Source organism: Stegostoma tigrinum, chromosome 1, assembly GCF_030684315.1.
Source record: "Stegostoma tigrinum isolate sSteTig4 chromosome 1, sSteTig4.hap1, whole genome shotgun sequence".
Lineage (NCBI taxonomy): Eukaryota > Metazoa > Chordata > Chondrichthyes > Orectolobiformes > Stegostomatidae > Stegostoma > Stegostoma tigrinum.
The window spans coordinates 150,982,730-150,997,848 of record NC_081354.1 but is presented as its reverse complement, the minus strand read 5'-3'; the positions used below and the strand labels follow the sequence as shown (position 1 = coordinate 150,997,848).

At 39.9% G+C, this 15,119-nt stretch overlaps 2 protein-coding genes across 2 annotated transcripts in view; both read right to left on the bottom strand.

Annotated features, from left to right (window-relative positions):
* cplx4a (complexin 4a) overlaps positions 1–15,119 on the bottom strand; it is an 81,777-nt gene that overhangs the window by 64,836 nt on the left and 1,822 nt on the right. The gene's annotated exons all lie outside the window — the stretch shown is intronic.
* The window catches only part of lman1 (lectin, mannose-binding, 1), a 71,096-nt gene continuing 70,754 nt past the window's right edge, over positions 14,778–15,119 (bottom strand). The window contains exon 15 of the mRNA XM_048543537.2: positions 14,778–14,889. The gene's annotated coding sequence lies outside the window, so the exon portion shown is untranslated. The remainder of the gene's footprint in view (positions 14,890–15,119) is intronic.

The window sequence follows — 15,119 nt, the reverse complement described above, 5'->3', positions numbered from 1 at the left end:
TGAATTAAACCTTCTGTGACCTCCTCTACTCCAGCCTGTTCAATGTTTCCTAATAGGTGAAACTTGATAATTTTAGCGACATCTCCAGTAGGATGACCTCAGGATGATATGAGTGATATTCAGTTGAAACTGGATAAGCAAACTGTTTACAAGAACTATTGTATTAAAAGGAAGATGTACACTTTAGCATAACAGCAAAGAGGAGAGTTCAAGGCTGGCATGTTTCAATAAGGAAGAAGGATAAGGATGGCAAGGTAAGGAACCCTCGGATAATGAGGGAGGTTGTGAATTTAATCAAAAGGAGAAAAAGAAACATATGTAATGTTTAGGAATCTAAAATTGGAGAGGGCCTATGAGGAATATAAGGAAAGCAGGAAAGTATTCAAGTAGGGAATTAGGAGACCAAGAACAGGCCATGAAATTTCCTTGGCAAGCAGGGCTAAAGAGAACCCCAAGGCATTCTCTAGATACATTAAAAACAAGAGGATAACGAGGGAGAAGGTAGGACCACTTAAAGATAAAGGAGTGAACATGTGCTTGGAGGCAGAAAATGTGGATGAAATGCTAAATGAGTACTTTGTGTTGGTTTTCAGCCAGGAAAAGGATATGGAGACAGCGAGATTTGTGTAGAGCATGTTAATATGCTCCGGTATTTTGAGATCAAGAAAGAAGTGGTACTCTTGAAGAGCATTAATTTGGTTACGTCCCCAGGCCCTGATGGCGTCATGTGTGGCATAACAACATGGACCGAAGGACCTGTTCCTGTGCTGTACACCTCCATGTTCTATAACTATATAGTTTGTTACCAGTTCCATTCTCTGGGATGTTCCCAATTCAAGCCAATCAATAGCATGCATGCATTATACTACATCCCATGTGTACAATGTACAGTGAACTTCAGGCACCACAAACAAAAACAGAGATAGCTGAAGAAACCTGGCAGGTTTGGCAACATCTGTGAAGAGAAAGCGGAATTAATATGGAAAATCCTTTATCGGAACATCGTGTACATAGATTTGTTTTCAGCCAAGTAACATCTACAAGTAAAATAAAACTGCATTAATTTGATTGATGCTCTTTACCATTTCCAAATTCTTCTAGTCATTTATGCTTACAGTTGCATAAAAATTTGAGAATAACTTAAAATGGACATTGATGATAGAGTTGCATAAAACATGCTTCCCAGTTAACCAACAAAGTTAATCACAATTTACTGGGTGAATTCTACGAGGTATTTACTACCAGTTCTGGTAAAAGCAATAATTATATTTCTTACTTTCACTACAGAGTTAGTTCAATTTACAAACTAAATTTAGTTCATTAACAAGTAGAACAAATTCCATTTCTATTATGGAACATTTAAGTCCTCATTATGTGATGAAATGCTCCTGAAAAGGATTAAAAATCACAAGGTTTTTATTCATAGGAGCTGTAGGAGGAGACAAATGCTTTGAACATTGCTACTTAATACTATTTACCAAAGGGTGAAAACTTAAGTGTCAAATGCAAGTCTTAATTATTTACATCATGATGCTCCAAATAATCTCAGAAGAGGTGCATTATGTTAGCATTTCTCTTATTAAAGCAGCATTTACATAAAGGACAGTTATGTAACATAGCTTTTGTAATGGAAACAACTTTGACTTTGTTTTAACAGAATCTGTTAAACTGACAAAACGGGGACAGCATAAGATTTTTATAGGAATTGAATTTCATTCTATTTCACTTCTCTAACAGTTACAGTCTTATAATAGCCATTGCAGAGCAATATTTATACTGCTTCCACAATGTCCAATGGATTAACCCTCTAAATGTTATTTTTAATCTTCTAATGGCACTGCATTGTTGACATTAAATTTAATCACATTCATTGCTAGAAAGTAATGCTATGAATGAAAATCTAGTGCTTTTGCAAATGTGACTAGAATAGAATTCCTTCAAGTGAGAACTGGGCTCTACTGCGGAAGGTGGATGATTACACAGAATATCAGGGCCAAGATGACCTCGTCAACTTATTTCCATTGCCTCAAGGAGATCGCATTGTCCTAGATCATCGTCAGTGTATAATTGTGAGGGGGACTTTGCAGGGTCGACAGAGCTGTTTCTGCTGTGTCTTTTCTGGTGCCTGGGTTGATATTGGATGATCTGTTGAGCTTCATTACTTTGTTGAGACTTTGTAGTGATTGATACAACTGAGTGACTTGCTTGGCCATTTCTGAGGGCAGTTTAAAGTCAACCAACAAAAACACAGTTGCTGGAAAAGCTCAGCAAGTCTGGCAGTATCTATGAAGGAAAAAATAGAGTTAATGTTTCGGGTCTGGTGATCCCTCCTCAGTACTGATGGTGGCTTACGTGCACAAAAAAGGGGATGGAATGGAGTGGGGAGTAAACAATAGGATAAATCCTAAAAGAGAGAGAAGGGCAGTTGGACAGACAAAGAGTTGATAACTATCAACTCCCAGGCTGAGAAGGTGAATAGTTGTTAATGGGGACTATTAGTGACTAACAACAGGGGGTGTGTAATGGCAGGCTATGTGGTAATGAGGTCTGGTGTGTGTGGTTGGGGGCTGGGACATGGAAGAGTTTAGGCCCTAAAGTTATTGAACTGTATATTGAGTCCGGAGGGCTGCAGGGTCAGAACACCGTACGAAGCCAGGGACATAGACTGTGGCCAGGGAACAGGGTGGTGCATTTAAGTGGCAGGCAACAGGTCATTCAGGGTCTTTTTTGTTGGCATAACATAGATGTTACTCCATACAGCAGGCCTTGTAACCACATAGCATTACAGCTCTTACTCTGCTCCAGCAAAAAGCATGCATCCTTTCTCTGCTCCTGGATTGTTTCTTTTGGTGTTCATGTCTCCTGGACTAGAGATAGCATGTAAGAAAGATATATTTTGCTGAATTTGCCGTTGCCAAAGGTGTGTTTTGGGATGCTGCTAAATTAGACCAATTGGTGATTAGGATTTAAATATATATTATTTTACTAAGTATTTCAGAAAAGTTATGCCAATTTTTCTTTTCTGTTTGTATTTCAACTATATTATAAAAATAAAGTGTGTTTTGTTTAATGCCTAGTAGTTTGGCTAATCAATACACATCTAGAACACAGCACCTTACTTTTAACTAAAATAAAAGTTAGGGTCTAGGCTATGTCCTTAATATGCTTTAAGGAAATTGGTCTGTTCCACAACAGAAGGCAGTCATGGCATTCATCTGATAGTTTATAAATTAGGTCCTGCTCATAATCTGGTAGAGTTTCAACATAAACCTGCCCTCTCAATGTCTGTAATTTTATTATTGAAAGATTTGATCTCCTTATGTAAGAAAGGGTATACTGGCATTAGACAGTATGCAATAAATGTTCATCAGATTGATTCCACAAATTGAAGAATTATTCTGAGGAGAGATTGAGGCTACGTTCTTTTGAATTTAGAAGAATGAGAAGTAATCTCATAGAAGAAGACAAAGTTCTTTCAGGGTTCAATAGGGTTGATTCTAGAAGGATGTTTCTCTTTGCTGGAGGTGTTTAAAAATCAGTGGATGCAGCCTCAAAGCAAGAAGTAGCCCATTTGGGATTGAGAAGAGGAGAAATTTAATCATACTTTAGAATTCTATACCAAGAGGGCTGTAGCAAGGCATTCATTGTGTATATTCAAAATAAAGACCAACAGATTTCTAAATATTAAAAATATCAAGGAAAAGTGTTAAAATGGTGCCAAGGTATTAGATTAGCCATGAGCCAACTTAAATCGTGCAAACAAGGACATTGTGCCTTCTGCTGTTCCTACTTTTTATGTTCATATAGGACAATGGGCCAAGAATTGACAAATGGAGTTTAATTTAAATAAATGTAAGGTGTTGCATTTTGGTAAAATGAACAAGGACAGGATTTATACAGTTAATGGTAGAGCCCTGGGGAGTGCTGTCGAATAGAGAAACCTAGGGGCTCAGGTACATAACTCTTTGAAACTTCCATCACAGGTAGACAGAGTGGTGAAAAAGGCATTTGGCATCAGAGATAATGGGAGCTGCAGATGCTGGAGAATCCAAGATAACAAAGTGTGGAGCTGGTTGAACACAGCAAGCCAAGCAGCATCTGAGGAGCACAAAAGCTGACGTTTCGGGCCTAGACCCTTCATTTGGCATGCTTGCCTTCACTGTTCAGATCAGAGTATTGTTGAGACATCAGGTTGCGGTTGTATAGGACATTGGTGAGGCTGCTTTTGGAGTAGTGTGTACAATTCTGGTTGCCCTGCTATAGGAAGGATGTTATTAAAGTGGAGAGGGTTAAAAAAAATTAGAAGGACATTATCAGGTTTGGAAAGTTTGAATTTTCAGGAGAGGCTGAGACTTTTTCACTAGAGCATAGGAGGTTTAGGGATGACAGAGCAAGAATGGAACTCTCTGTTGAGAATTCCTCGAAGGAATCTTCACTGTCTTTTCACAAATTGCTTATTTCATTTCTAAAAGAATTTTATCAAGTCTGTGTTTGTCTGCGATAGTGATACTTCATTGCAAGAATGCATTCACTGGCTTGAGCACAATAGGGTTGGCATCAATGACTTGGAGGTAGCTAATCCTGCTGGGTTTTCATTATCTTTGTGTATTTTTTAAAAAGTACTTTCTACAAAATGTTCAATTTTTGAAAAAAGAACATTTTTTTTGCAATGTGATCGCCAAACGAATAGTGGGGTGAATATGAAGTGCTTCCAATTAAGCTCTATGGAAATTAATTTCTTTCAGACTTGGCCTAGTCGATGATTCTGTGATTATGACTATGCCAGGCTGTTTATTGACTAGTTTGTGGGACAGCTATCCCAGTTTTGGCGTAAATATTACTAGGGAGGACTTGCAGAGTAGAAGATCTGGTTGTGCAGTTGTTTCCAGTGCTAGTTGAGCTATCAAATTTTATTCTGTTATGTACTTTTGGCAACTGAACAGCTTGCTAGACTATTTCAGAAGTCAGTTAAAGGTGAACTAAATTGCTGTGCCTCTGGAGTCACATGCAAGGCCAGCAAAGACCACAGATTCACAGAATTGTTACATTGCAGAAGGACACTATTCAGCCCATCATGTCTGTGCACATCGTTCCTTTTCAAATAGCTACTTTTTCTTTTCGAAGGCCTGAAATGACACATAATTTGACACTGCATTCCAGACCATAGTCACTAGTTATGTTAAAATGTTTTTCCTCATATCTTTTGGCTTACTTTACTTAGATTTAAATAATATGTTCTCTCATTCTTCACTTTTAACAGTGGACACATTTCCCGCCCCCCCCCCATTTACACTGACAACACCACTCATGATTTTGAATACTTCTATCAGATCTCCACTCAGAATTCTACATAGAAAAACATTTCCACTTCTTTAATCTACCGTAAGTGTGTTTCCAGAGATGAGGAAACATTCTTGTAAGCCTTTATTGTGCACCTTCCAATGCATTACCTTCCTTCCTACAGCGCAGTATCCGGAACAGGGGCAATGCTCCAATTTAGGATGAAGTAGTGTTGCACACAATTTTAAATTGCAAGATGATTCTAGGTAATTAAGAGTGTCAGAAGATGGTACAAATTGTGTGAGTGCACTGTCAACAGGCTTAATAAGAAGTCTCAGAGATAGTAGATTCTGCAGCATCTGCAGTTCCTGAGATGACAAGGCTGGATGAACACAGCAGGCCAAGCAGCATTAGAGGAGCAGGAAATTTCTGAAGAAGGGTCTAGGCACAAAACGTCAGCCTTCCTGCTCCTCTGACGCTGCTTGGCCTGCTGTATTCATCCAGCTCTATACCTTGTTATCTCTAATAACAAGTCTCAGCAGATGATCAAAAGTGTCAGTGTGAGTAAAGTGTCAACAGCTGAACAGCAAGTGAAGGGATGACATATGATCTGATTAATTGAGGCAGAGAGATAATTACAAAAAAAAATCAAAAATAAGGTGCAAGAGATAAACCAAATGGCTAGAATAACATGATAGGTATAAGAGTTACATGACGAGGGTGAGGGTCTAACCAAAGTAACAGGTACTCCAAAACTGTACAAACTAACCTTCAAGATACCTCACAGAATCACTGAGCAGAAACTGATAGCCAAGCTCCATAACCATGAAGATGGCCTCAACTACGACCTTGGGTTCATGTTGCACTACATGTAACCCCACCACACTGTTCTGTGTTTGTAAAACCTTCCTTACTGTTCAGTTTTGACGTCATCACCTTGATAACCTGTTATGATCTCTCTAGTTTATTAGTTTGTACAATTTGGATTACTTGTTATTTTGGTTAAACCCTTGGCATGTGACTATTATAACTATCGTGTTATTTCAGCAAAGCACTTGGTTTGTCTCTGGCACCAACTTATTTTTGATTTACTGTCATTATCTGCCTCAATTTATCTGATCATAAGTTATCCCTTCACTTGCTACTCAGTTGTTGACACTTTATTCACATTGTTTGACACTTCGATCACCTGTAGACTTGTTATTCAGCCTGTCGAGACTCCACACACACCCTTTGCACTACATTTTGACACTCTTAACTACTTGGAATTGCCTTACAATGATCTCTCTGTTAATAAATTCTGTGCCTGTCCACTTCCGTACGCTTCACCTAATGAAGGAGCAGCACTATGAAAGCTTTGGATTTCAAATAAACCTGGTGTCATGTGACTTCTGACTTTGTCCACCACAGTCTGGCAGCATTGGAGGGGCAGGGAAGCTGATGTTTCAGGTAGTGGGAGAGAGATCCACTGAGGTCAACTTCTTGAAGGTGGACCATCTTGGAAGAGGCTTCGGAGTGGAGTTATAACTTACTCAGAGATAGCAAGAACTGCTGATGCTGGAGTCAGAGATAAAGTGTGGAGCTGGATGAACACAACAGGTCAGGCAGCATTGAGGGAACAGGAAAGTTGATGTTTTAGGTACAGTGGGAGAGTTCTTGCTTGAAGAATTTGACTTCAGTGGATCTCTCTCCCACTGTTCTCTCTGACTCCAGCATCTGCAGTTCTTGCTATCTCTGACAGGTTTAACATAACCTCTTTATTCCTACAATCTCTGCCCGTCTCATAAAGCCTAGGATACTGCATGCGTTATTAGCTGCTTTCTCAACCTGTCTTGCTATCTTTAATGACTTAAACAGATAGACACCTAGGTCTCCTGCACACCGTTTAGCATCGTATCCTTTATTTTATTCCATCATTTTATATTCTTTGTACCAAAGATTGTCACTTCATAATTCATTCATATTAATGTTGTTTGTCACCTGTTAAGCTCAGCAACTTCTCACAGATACAGCACGGAAACAGGCCCTGCAGTCCAAATTGTCCATGTCGACCTAGTTTCCCAAACTAAACTAGTTCCATTTGCCTGTGTTTGGACCATATCCTTCTAAACCTTTCCTATTCATGTACCTGTCCAAATGTCACTTCTTCTGGCAATTTGTCTTTGTCCTTTTGTAGTTTTAAATATCTACCTCAGACTTTGTACTGATTCCAAGATTCATATCACAAATGTTGAAACTGCGCTGTGCACCAAGGTCAAGGTCATTTTGATTTATTGCTGCTTGTGCTCAAGTACAAAATTACAGGAGTACAGTGAAAAGTGTGTAATGTCATCACACAAGGCACTATTTTAGTTACAAGTACCTAGGTACAGAATCTTAAGAACTAGGTAGGAAGAACTAAGTTTAAAAACTCAGCATTGCAGTATAGCCTAAACTATGCAAACTAAGGCTAGTAGCCACACATTGCAGACCTTCTTAGATTTAAGTAGAAAATAAAGAAATACACCTGGAACTTTAAACATTATAGTCTTTCTTAAATATTAAGCCACAGTGGGACCACACTTTGAGGAATCACCTCGAGGCCAGAAGTCCACACCTTGTTGAGAGATTGCCACGTACCGACGAAAGACCGCCACACTGGCTGGGAGTAAGCAACACCAGGCCAGGAGGTTGCCCCACCATTTAGATATATCAAGATAAACAAGGGTGATGACTCTCTGGGATCTAACAACCTTTCTTCAGCGCAATTAAGACAAAAATCCTTCAACGATTATAGTGGGTCTGTCTTTTTCCCGTGGGTTGTTTTTACATACAACAACCCAGGGAAAAAGACAGAACCAGTATAATGGTTGAAGGATTTTCATGATCACCTATAATACAACAAAGATTACATTTCAGAAGGATATAATTGATTGTAAAATGCTATGGGATATCTTTCAAGACAGACTCACCTAAATGTAAGATATTTTTGTTTTAAAATGCTGTGTCAGATAGGATTAGCAAATTACTGGCCTTAATTCCATTTCTGGATTATAAATATAAACCGCTAATGAAATAATTTATTTTCCAATCCAAAAATTCCTCTTTGAGGTGGCAATTCCTTCCCCTTAGTGCCATTTTGGGAGTTAAGGAGAAATTTGAGGCAAGTTGCAAGTCTGCCACAGCTTCTACACCTTTCATGCCCATTTAAATGTTTTAAAACCATGAAAGGATACCCATTCCTAATCCTTGTATATATTAAAACTATGGAAAATAATAAAATGATACTAATTTTTCCAGGTTTTTGGTTGCATTTATAACCAATCTAACAGGGATGCCAAGAATCAGAGACTCTTTCTTCAAAAAAACCTCAAGGTTTTATGCAAATATTTCTGGTATGGGGCTACCACGAAATCCCTTACTAAAAGGTAACTTTTTTTAAAAAAAATTCACTCGTGGAATATGGCATCACCACCTGGCCAGCATTTATTAGCCATCACTATCTGCCCTTGAGAAGGTGGTGCTTAGCTCCCTTTTTGAACCACTGTGGTCTGCAGAACTGCTGTAGGCAGATTGATAATGTCCCTGGGGAGGGAATTCCAGGATTTTGACCCAGTGCCAATGAATGAGTGGCTGTGTGCAAGCTCTGACGGACAGTAGGTGCATGACGAAATGTGCCTTTCACTTTCACAAAGGTCCAAATTTCTGTTTCGATGATAGCAGGAATTTTAAACTTTTAGACAAGTGCTTTTGAAATTGTTCTTTCAATCAAAATCGCAAAAATTTCACATGCAAACTTAAGGTGACACAAAGTTGAGAGATGGCCACTCCTCTGTTGGTGAATAATTTCAGTTCACTGACTCCTTCAAGGCTAGCCACTTGAGGAACTATAGCAATTTTTGCACTGTAGACAGTGGTACTTGCTTTTCCCCCATAGAGACTAAAACAAGTGCAGATCATGTTTTACAAATAGTCATCCAACCTTTAATGCCTATGCTCTCTTTTGCATGTACTCCAAAGGTTTTTAATATCAAGTTATTTTTGCTGCTTAGAGTTAGTTTTTTAACAATATAAATATAACACCTGCTTCAGTAAAGTATTTAGTCATGAAAGCCTTTAGTAAATTGTTTGAGAAATCATGTTTCACTATGACAAGATACTTCCTTTAAAACATGACTTATAGCTGGATGGCTAAACTATCACCATCTAAATATTTCTTGTAAATCAATTTTTTAAAATGTAAGAGATGTTAATAAAAAGAAATCAATTCTCAGGGAACTTCATGTTTGATTCTTAATGTCTAATCTTGGGTATCATGTAATTCTTCATTTTGAAAATGGTACAGCTCACAAAACAACCTCTGCATGAACAACTTACATGGTTGTTTCAGTGGTATAGTAGGAAAGCATGTTTCTGCACGCATTTTTTTTCCTTCACTGTATTAAAGAAAATAACATTGTCAAACTTTCCCTGGTCTTTTCTGGTTGGGGCACACCACAACAAATAAAGGACTTAGCCAGCTAAAAGTGTTTCATGCTCAAGCCCAGGTGAATTTCAAGTTTTGTTTACTGACAAAACAGGCAGAAAATTAGGACAGAAGGTCATTTTGTGGGAATGGCAAGAATATTTGCATAGGCCAGAGCACCTCCGGTTAACTGTCAGAGTCTGTGTTTCTCATGCATTTAAAGGAGAGAAATCCAAATGTGTGTGTTGTGTATAGCCACTTGGCATTTCACAAGCGATCTGAATAGACAAGTATAGCCTGATTGAGAATATGTGCCTGGGATTTTGTCAATAAAATGGCTGCTGCGTACAAATAACTGAAGTAATAATTAATCCTGAAAAGTTAAATAGGTGAAACACTCAAAATGTTAGGGGTATGAAGTATCAAATAAATCAGTCATTCAGTCAATTCCTTAACATTGGATGCACATGGGGACTGACTTCCAGCTACAAAGCATGAGCTGTTAAGTTTAAAGTTGACCTTTACAGGCCACTCTGAAAATTCAAGGGGATTGGGTATGAGGATTTCATATTTGGAATTTATTAATCACGTCTGTTTATTGCTGTGCAAATGACTCTGCCTCCTGACTTAAACAACTACAACCTGCAGCCAACAGGTTCCAGTTTTCATTGCACACCTGCACAGGCGGTCCAATATTGATACTATCAACTGCTACTTAAAAGCTGCACATTTGAAAAGAAAGCTGCAGTCTGCGTGCAAACAATAGTGGAAATTTTTTTTAAAAATTTGAATCTGTGACACTTTGACGAATGGCTGAACATGTAAAGAAACAAGTACAAAGATTTTTTTATAAATAATTCATTGCAGGTTTTGATGCAAATAGGCATTGGATAGTATTTTATGGAGTTTTGGAGAAGAGTTGTAGCACAGGTTGAGGTTCTGGATGTAAGTTTGCTCGCTGAGCTGGAAGATTAGTTTTCAGACGTTTTGTCACCATTCTAGGTAACATCATCAGTGAGCCTCCGACGAAGCGCTGATGTTATGTTCCGCTTTCTATTTATCTGTTTAGGTTTCCTTGGGTTGGTGATGTCATTTCCTGTTCTTTTTCTCAGGGGATGGTAGATGGGCTCCAAATCAATGTGTTTGTCGATGGAGTTCCGGTTGGAATGCCATGCTTCTAGGAATTCTCGTGCATGTCTCTGTTTGGCTTGTCCTAGGATAGATGTGTTGTCCCAATCAAAGTGGTGTCCTTCCTTATCTGTATGTAAGGATACTAGTGATAGTGGGTCATGTCGTTTTGTGGCTAGTTGATGTTCATGTATCCTGGTGGCTAGCTTCCTGCCAGTTTGTCCAATGTAGTGTTCGTCACAGTTCTTGCAAGGTATTTTGTAGATGACGTTCGTTTTATTTGTTGTCTGTATAGGGCCTTTTAAGTTCATTAGCTGCTGTTTTAGTGTGTTGGTGGGTTTGTGAGCTACCCTGATGCCAAGGGGTCCGAGTAGTCTGGCAGTCATTTCGGAAATGTCTTTGATGTAGGGGAGCGTGGTTATGGTTTCTGAGCCCGTTTTGTCTGTTTGTTTGGGTTTGTTGCTGAGAAATCGGCGGACTGTGTTCACAGGGTACCCATTCTTTTTGAATATGCTGTATAGGTGATTTTCCTCTGATCTGCGTAGTTCCTCTGTGCTGCAGTGTGTGGTGGCTCGTTGGAATAATGTTCTAATGCAGCTTTGTTTGTGGGTGTTGGGATGGTTGCTCCTGTAGTTCAGTATTTGGTCCGTATGTGTTGTTTTCCTGTAGACGCTGGTTTGAAGTTCCCCATTGACTGTTCGCTCTACTGTGACATCTAGGAATGGCAGTTTGTTGTTGTTTTCCTCCTCTTTTGTGAATGTTATGCCAGTGAGGGTATTATTGATGGTCTTGAAGGTTTCCTCTAATTTGTTTTGTTTAGTGATGACAAAGGTGTCATCCACATAGCGGACCCAAAGTTTGGGTTGGATGATTGGCAGAGCTGTTTGTTCGAGTCTCTGCATTACTGCCTCTGCTAAGAACCCTGATATCTGAGATCCCATGGGTGTACCGTTAGTTTGTCTGTAGGTTTTGTTATTGAAAGTGAAGTGGGTGGTGAGGCACAGGTCCACTAGCTTGATGATGTTGTCCTTGCTGATGAGGTTGGTGGTGTCTGATGTATGTGTCTTTGGTTCTTCTAATAGTGTCATCAGTGTTTCTTTGGCCAGGTTGATGTTGATGGATGTGAACAGGGCTGTTATGTCAAAGGAGACCATTACTTCATCCTCTTCTATCTTGGTGTCTTTGATGGTGTTCAGGAATTCTTGGGTGGAGCGAATGGAGTGGTGGGAGTCTTCTACTAGGTGTTTTATGGAGCCCATAAGAGCACAAAACAGTGTGTGGAGTGAATTAATTAATTTTTTGGTTTCCAGATGGCAGGTTGTAAAGCAATGGTTTAGTCAGAAATGCACAGGAACTTCATGAATGCAACAATTAACTTTCTGCAGTCGTTTGAGGTCAGTGCCTTTCTCAGTTGAACTCAGTGGGAGAAAGCAGCAGAAAAACAAAGGCAGGATCGGACAAGGACAAGTTGGGATGAGAATGGTGTTATAGATTGGAGTCAGGGAAGGCATGGCTCAGTGAAATGGGAAGGTCCTGGCATACGTGTGGTACTGGGGACAGTAAATTAAGAAAGAAATCAATTAGACCTAAAAATGAGTCAATCTCAAGATCGTGACTGGCAGAGTCCTTACAGGGCTTCAAGTTCACATGCAGCACATCAAATATCCCTGCTGAGTGTTCTCTTGCATAGTGTCCTTTACAATGCTGGACATATGTGAACATTCAGTAAACAAAAAAATGCAAAAACATTATTCCTTCTACAACAAAAATACCTCTAACTCCTCTGTTCTCTGAAGTAAGCTGGTCTCAATAAATAATGATGGTGCATACATGAATAAAGTGAAATCAACACATGAAATACACATTAAATGAAATTTAAAGTTTGAAAAACACCTATAATACTTCTGTGCTCCAAAATCTTATGTTAACAGCAACAGATTTATCAGCGACATTGTGGGCACGACAGCCTCCTGATTTGTCTGGCAGTTCTTTTGTAGACGGCCTGAGCCTGTTGCATTGTCAGTGGAAAGCAGGTTTCACCAATGATAAACCGTTCCTGCCATGAGATTCCATGCATCTCCTGTGCATGTCCATGGAACTTTTAAGTTTGGAAGTAGAATAACATTGGTATTTTATCCGTGGCATGTTTCTCCTCTTGACAGAAGTCACCTCCAATGTTGTGTATCTGCATTGGGAGCAAGAGACCCTTCAGACAAATTCAGAAGGCACTGGAAGCATGTAAGTAGTAGAGGCAATGCCTGGAACATTGGTGCAAAAAGCAGTGCAGGAAGTGGTTTAACAACTTTAACTTCATCAGATTGACTGCGTTCACCTTTAAACGACATAACTTCAAGTGTTCAATCCTCATCCAGTGCTCAATTTGCAATGCCTATAACACCTACGGACAATCTGTTAGCATTTGAACGTTCGGTTTATAGTTAAGCAGTGTTACCAGCCTGACACCAAGAAAACACTCACATTGGCATTGATTAGCTGTCAACAATCCAGCTAATTTGTCCTTGCCTTGCTCTGATACTATAGCTGTAGCTTTAGCAGAAGGCAGAGAGCTGTCATAACTGCTTCAGGGAGCAGACGATGTCTCATGCATTGGCTCACACAAGTTGAGGTGAGAGAATTGCTCTAGGAAAAAAAAGTGGATGTGGTCTCCTGGCAAAAACTCCCATCCTTTCAGCAACTTTACTTGCTCTTAGGCATTTACCCTCTCATTTATACACAATTGTTAGGAGGCGGCCAAACCAGCTACATATCTTGAGAAGTTACATGTTTCAACCCAACATTTTAAATGAACAAAATAGTAGTTCTGCACAAGATGGTTCAACACCAACAACTGTATGCAAGAATAGGAAAGTTCCAAAGCCAAAAGCAAATGTACTCACAGTCAATCTAAATAACCTGGAAACTTACTGGTAGTCCACAATCCTTTGAGGATTGCTGGATAAGGGGTTTCTTCATTCTATTGTGTCCAGCTGTGCAAGGCTTAAGTCACTGTGTTGCCTGGAGTAGCAAGTTCAAAATGGTAGCAGTGGCCCCAAATCAATCTCGAAGATCGAGTGACCATCATGTGCCTGCTCTACGTGCTGCCAAATAACACACTTCATTCTTTTTGAGAGCTAGGTTGTGTTTTATTGCCAAATTTAATTATGACATTATTGGCCGTTTAATAAAAACAATTGCAAAAAGTGAGAAGGCCTGACAGCATCCAAACAAAAACAGAGCTTGAAACATTTGTAGTTTTTCAAGCTTCAGGCATGTAGCAGGAGAATTCTGTTTTGCTCATCCACCTTGGGAGAAAGAGCCAGGAAAGTTGGGATGTACATTGTCAAGTGAATGCAAATTGAAGGTGGGCCTGAGTTTAGCTTCAAAGGCAGCTACAAGGACTTAAAAGTGCTTAAGCAAGGCATTTAAAAGACACGCCTTAGTGTTGTGGACGCAGGTATAATGAAAAACAGTAAGTACAGCCTTCTAGTCCGCAATCTTTACACCCGACATCCAATCTGTGGAACTGCATTCCAATCATCCATACATATTGCTACGAGATAATGATATATTCACCACTGTGCATTGTATAGAGACAATGGACCCTACACAGCAAATACGGCATGCAAAAAAATTAGATAGGTCTTCTGTCCGTTGCTTTCCACCCTTTTAGAAGAACTCCTACTATAGGGTAATGGAAGTATCAATCATCTAGTTTCTTTAAAGCACAATAGCAGAAACTGCAAAGACTTGCAATGTCTTGACCATATGTTAACCAATGTTGTGAAATTTTCAGCTCAAAACCAGACCTTTCAATCAAGCTGGGACTAACGTGTTTCAGCAAAGTAATGGATGTCCGTCATTTGCTGTATTTGTTTTGAAATAGCAGCACATGCAGATATTTGGAGAATAAATCCTCAAGTGCTAAATAGTTTGTTTTGCTACAAAGTGGTTCTTAAAACTTTATACTTTGACTAAGCTTGTATGATAATGTGGCAGTGTCTATAAAAATTGAACCATTTACTTTGTTATTGCTTTAGCTTTTAAAGATGAAAGAAATGTCGTACAGACACAGAGACACAGAGGGGGAGCGCGGGCGCGAGGGGGAGCGCGGGCGCGAGGGGGAGCGCGGGCGCGAGGGGGAGCGCGGGCGCGAGGGGGAGCGCGGGCGCGAGGGGGAGCGCGGGCGCGAGGGGGGGCGCGGGCGCGAGGGGGGGCGCGAGGGGGGGCGCGGGCGCGAGGGGGGGCGCGAGGGGGGGCGCGGGCGCGA